Below are 5748 nucleotides of genomic sequence, written 5' to 3'. Positions count from 1 at the left end.
TGACTGACCCCACATTTCCACCAGCATCTACCCTGTGTGACTGACCCATTTCCCAGCATCTACCCTGTGTGACCCCACATTTCCACCAGCATTCACCCTGTGTGACTGACCCCACATTTCCACCAGCATTCACCCTGTGTGACTGACCCCACATTTCCACCAGCATCTACCCTGTGTGACTGACCCCACATTTCCACCAGCATCTACCCTGTGTGACTGACCCCACATTTCCACCAGCATCTACCCTGTGTGACTGACCCCACATTTCCACCAGCATCTACCCTGTGTGACCCCACATTTCCACCAGCATCTACCCTGTGTGACTGATCATTTGACCATTTAGATTTAGGTCCTCATTCACTATTCACAACTCTGTGAAGTGAGGGAGACTGAGCTCCCTTTTATGGAAAGGGACCTGAGGCCCAGCGACGTTAGTAATTTTGCTCAAGGTCACAAGGCTGGGAGGGGGAAGAGCCCGGGTTGAAGTGTAGATTGGCTGGCTCTAGAATCCAGGCTCTTAACTGTTCCACAGAACTGGGGACAAGCAGACCTAGGTTCAAATGCTGACTGTACCACATCACTCCTTGCTCATGAGCTCACCCTTTACCTCCTCTGTGCCTCAGTTTCCTTGTCTGTGCAGTGCACAGGGCTGGTTCTCCCTACACCCCAGGAGAAGGTTTAGCAGGGTCCCGTGATAGAGTGCGTGGGAAGCTCCGGGTAGGAGTGTGGTTTCCCAAGGGGACTCGCCCTCCTGGGGTTCCCGTTTTATTTCCACTTCCATCTCAACACTTCTATCTCAAAGCAGCCCAACTCTTACCCTGCTCCAGAACACAAAACTTCACCTGGATCCAAGCAAAAGAAAGAATGCAAGGCACAGGGTGAGGGGGAGCAGAGCCCGAAGCAGCAAGTTCTTGCCCACCTCTCCCTCCGATAAGCCCTAAGCCCGCGCAGCAAGATGTGCTGACTTCCTAGCCCCGATCCGCCCCCGGATTCCATGTCAGAGTGGGATCTCGTGATGTAACAAGCTGCAAAGAGCAGCCAGCCCCCCCCCCCCCAACAAGGACCTGTTTCTGGAGCTTCCCTGCAAATGTAACCCTGCTCCTCCCCCCTCTCCTCTGCCAACCTAGCTCATCCAGGTGGGCCCTCCAGGGGAGACATCGGAGGGACGGAGTGACGTCCCCTGTCCCATTGCATTTCCCTCTCCTGCTCTGTCACCTACTTGGCCCCGTCGACAAAACTCAGAATGGGATTACTCAGTCTCATTTATTAATTGGGGATCGGAGCCCCTTTAGGACAGAGACAGGCAGTTGGTGAGGAGCTAAGCTACAATGAAAGAATTTAATTTAAAGAACAAGTCGATTCAATTGAATCCTGAAAATCATTCTGATGTGCTCCCAGGGGAGTCTATTTGGAATCAATAGATGCGCCCGTGTCACTGTCTCCGTCTCTACTCTCCCCTGCTGGCCCCCAGCCAGGGGGAAATTGTTCAAAGGGACCAGGTGTCATTTAGGGAATGTGTGGGATCTGTCAAATGCACAAGGTGGGGCACTTCTCAGCCCTGCCAGGAGATCTCTCTCCTCCTCTACCCGCCCCTGCTCCCCCAGCCCCCTACTTACTCCCCTCCTTCCCTCCCTCCCTCCCTCCCTGCCTCTCTCTCTCTCTCTCTCTCCCTCCTTCCTTCACTCTTGGCCTCTCCTTTTATCTTCCTACAAAAATGCTGTGAAAATAGCCAAACACATAGAAGCAGAGAGCAGAGTGGAGGCGGCCAGGGGCTGGGGGGAAAGGGGTGAGTGAGGCTGGTCGGGGCTTCCGCAGCTACAGTTCTGCAAGCGCTAGAGACCTCGCACACTCGGCTGCTGGATGAAGCTGCAAGACCAGCAGAATTCGGAATTCGGCCATGCTTGGCCTCAAGCCCTGATTGTGCCAAACCTATGCTCACTGTTCTCATTGCAAAATGAGGGTAATCTCGTCCACCTCGCAGACTCACTGAGAAGGCTAAAAAGATCGTAGCAGGTGAACTGAGCTGAGGGCCGTGATGGTGGGGATTTTACACACTGATTTTGCACACTGATTTTACAGCCAACTGGGCAGCCATGGAAAGTTTTATTAGACACAGGGTGGCATGATCTGGGCTGGTCGTTTCCTTCCTCATCAGCCTGGTAGGTCCCAGACTGTTGTCTCCTGGTCCCTCTAAGTCATGATAAGGGGAAGCTGGAGAGCCAGCCATCTATACACGTCATTTCTCATTTCTGCCCCATGGAACCAAGGTGAGCAGGCAGGAAATTAACCTATTTTTTTTTAGAAAGCAGAAACGTCCATAGCTGGTACACATGTGCGAGTGAGCTGGACAGAGCCCCAAGCCTATTTGGAATAAATAGTTCTTACTAGAAGCAAACCCCACAGAGATCAGCTGCTGTAACTCTAAGGTAAATCAGGAAGGTAAATAATGACACTGGCAGCCCCACACTTTAGGAGGAAGGATCAGGGCCTGAGTTCTTTCCAAGCAGACCCTTGGCTGCCATCAGACTAAGCTGCCTCTTCTGCCTCTGTTCACAGCACCCTGCATCTAGACTCTGCCTGTTCTACTCCCCCATGAGTGGCTTGCTTCTCTTTAGATAGTCTCACCTCCTCCAGGAGGCCTTCCATCATGGGGCTGTCACCCAGTGAAAATGGCAATGACTTTTCTGTCTGAGAGGCCTGATTACTCTAAATGTAAAGCATTTTAAAGCATTCATGTTTTGGGGGCGCCTGTCTGGCTCAGTCGGTAGAGCATGCGACTCTTGATCTGGGGGTCCTGAGTTCAAGCCCCATATTGGGTCTGTAGAGATTACATAAACAAAAAAAAATTTTTTTTAAACTTTCATGTTTTCTCCATCAGTAAAAAGAGAATATGAAGCAGTTCCTCAAAAAGTGAAACAGAATGACCATTCGAGCCAATAACCCACTCCTAGGTGTGTACCCCGAAGGACTAAAAACAGAGACTCAAAGAGAAACCCGTACACATGCTCACAGCAGCATGACTCACAACACAGCCCAAACGTCCATCAAAGGATGAACGGATGAATGAGTTGCTATGTCCACACAACGGAATACTATCCAGCCATAAAAAGGAATCCAGCGTGCCAGCGTGTGGGTGAACTTCAACACCACCGTATGAGGACATGAAGTGAAAGAAGCCGGTGATGGGGAATATCCAAAGTAGGTAAATCCATAGAGACGGACTGCGGAGGGGTGGCTGCTGGGGGCTGAGGGGGGAGCAGGGAACCGGGACAGAGTCAGTGGGTACAGGCTTTCTGTTTAGGGGGATGACGACGTTCTGGAGCTATGTAGACGTGGTAGCTACACAGCACTGTCAGTGTACTAAACGCCACCGAATTGTTTGCTTTCAGATGATTGATTTTCTTACGTGAATTCCACTTTTTTTTTTTTTAAGTGGGGGACAGCAGTAACTAGTCACCTAATCTGGTTGGGTATGAAGGAGGCGATGATGCAGGGAGAACTCCGGATGCATTCTGTCGCTCAGCAACGGCCACTCAGGACACGCGAGTCCCTTTCCTCTTCGCAGAGTTCGTCTGCACAGACTGTAAGGATCCGATCCCTGGGCTCCTGCGGCAGGACCATATTGATCGCTTAGGGAAGCCAGCTGAAATTTTTTGAAAGTAGGAAATGTACAAAAAGGTCCCGCTCTTCAGTTTAATCTCTGTCCATAGTAGAACTTTGGGGGATCTTCTTCTCAATCTACATCCAATCTCTATGTCTGAGGACTCACGCTCATGTGCCAATGGGCTACAGCACTCTCTTCCTTGGATTTTTGAATTTCTGTTCTGGGAGGATTTGTACAAGTGGTGTCTTCTTGCCACCCATCACACGGAAGTCTTTTATTATTATCATCATTATCATTATTATTAAAGATAGTTTTGTTTTTTGATAATTGAAGGAAAACACAAATGCACACACTAAATCAAGTTGGCAAGAGTGTGTAATTTGATGCCAAGTATAAACTGAACAGAAGAAGCTGGTTTTTAGACATCTTGATGTTCGGGAACAAAATAATAGTAATAACAATCATAAAGGGTTGCTTTTGGCTATCGAGCATTTACACTGTTTTGAGAACTACGCGACAAGTCTTTGTGTGCATTTTAATTCCCACAACAACCTTATGAGGTGAGTTCTATTATTATCCCCATTTTACAAATGGGGAACTGGAACAGTAGTGAGGTTAAGCAGCATGCCCAGGGCTGAAATATGTAATAAATGAACGATGAATCGAGTCTAGAGAAAGACTGCCATTCATTCATTGATTGCCAGGGAGCAGAGGAGTCAGGAGGGGCGGATGGCAGGAGGAGATGAAGGTCTTAGAGAAGGCAGGTCAAGGACACCCGAGGCTGGGTCCGTTCTGAGACACAAGATCAAGATCCTCAAGGTAGGCAGCTCCTAAGATGTCTCCTGGTGAACCTCGCCTCCAGGCACTGAGGCCTTGTGTAATCACCTCTTTGGGCTGGCCTGGTAACTTGCTTCCTATCAATATATGACACAGTGCTGGGATGTCCCTCCTGAGCTTACATTACAAAGACTGGTTCCCTCCTCGCTCACCCTCTCTTTCTCCCTCTACCTCTGACGGAGTCCAGCTGCTGTGTTGGAAGCTGCCCCAGAAAGAGGTCCACCTGGCAGCGAGGACCTGTGGCCTCCTAACAGCCACATGACTAAGCCTAAGAGTGGACTGACCCCCAGTGGAGCCTTGAGATGAAGAGTACAAACTCATGAGGGACCTCGAGTCAAATGACCCAACTATATCACACTGAATCCTGACCTACAGAATACTAGGAGGTAATACATGTTTTATTGTTTTAAGCCACCAAGGTTTAGGATAATTTGATACACAGAAGCAGATAATTGGTACAGTAATGTTTTCAAAGCACAGTTTTGTGGGTCCCTGCTAAAGACAGGAGATCGAGAGGGCAAGACATAGTCACTACCCTCCAGGAACTCATGGGCTAGTAGGATGGAAAGAGAAGAGCTAGAAGTGTGTGCAAGGCACAGAGCTGGTAGAGGGGATCCAGCATTAATGGAGAGTCCTGGGGCATAGGCATATGGCATAAATAGATGCTAGAAACAGTAATTTTTTTGAACAAATGTAGAGGCCTGAGTAGTAAAAGATGGGAAGCAAGACCATTTAGGATACAGGAAGTGGGATTATCATGATTTGGTGACCAATCTGTAGGAACTGAGGAACAGACACAGGGTGGAGTCAGGGGTGACCTAGGGTGGGTTTTTTTTTGTTTGGTTGAACAAATGGGTGGTTGTACCATCAATTAGATGGAGACCACAGGGAAAGGACCACAAAGAGCAGTGAGCCTTTGGCACGGGTCCCAGATATGTTCTGGGTTGTTGTTCTTTCTTTGATCACTCTTTGATAACATACACACACACACCAGGATTAGTTATCTACCGCTGTGCAACAAAATACCCCACAGCTGAGCGACTTAAAACAACAAACATTGGTGACCTTTCTGAGGTCAGAGTTCTGAGAGTGGTTCGCTGCTCACGGTGTCTCACAGAACTGCAGTCAAGGTGTTGGCCGTGGCTGTAGTCATCTGAAGGCTAGAATGGGGCCGGAGGATCCACTTCCAAGATGGCCCATCCACATGGCTGTGGCCAGATACCTCATTTTCTCTCCACACGAGCCTCTCCGTGGGGATGCTCCTCATGCTAACTTCCTCCAGAGCAAAGCAAGTCAAGAGTGAGAGA

Source organism: Ursus maritimus, unplaced genomic scaffold (assembly GCF_017311325.1).
Source record: "Ursus maritimus isolate PB19 unplaced genomic scaffold, ASM1731132v1 scaffold_2, whole genome shotgun sequence".
Taxonomy (NCBI): domain Eukaryota; kingdom Metazoa; phylum Chordata; class Mammalia; order Carnivora; family Ursidae; genus Ursus; species Ursus maritimus.
Note: the sequence above shows the minus strand (reverse complement) of the source record.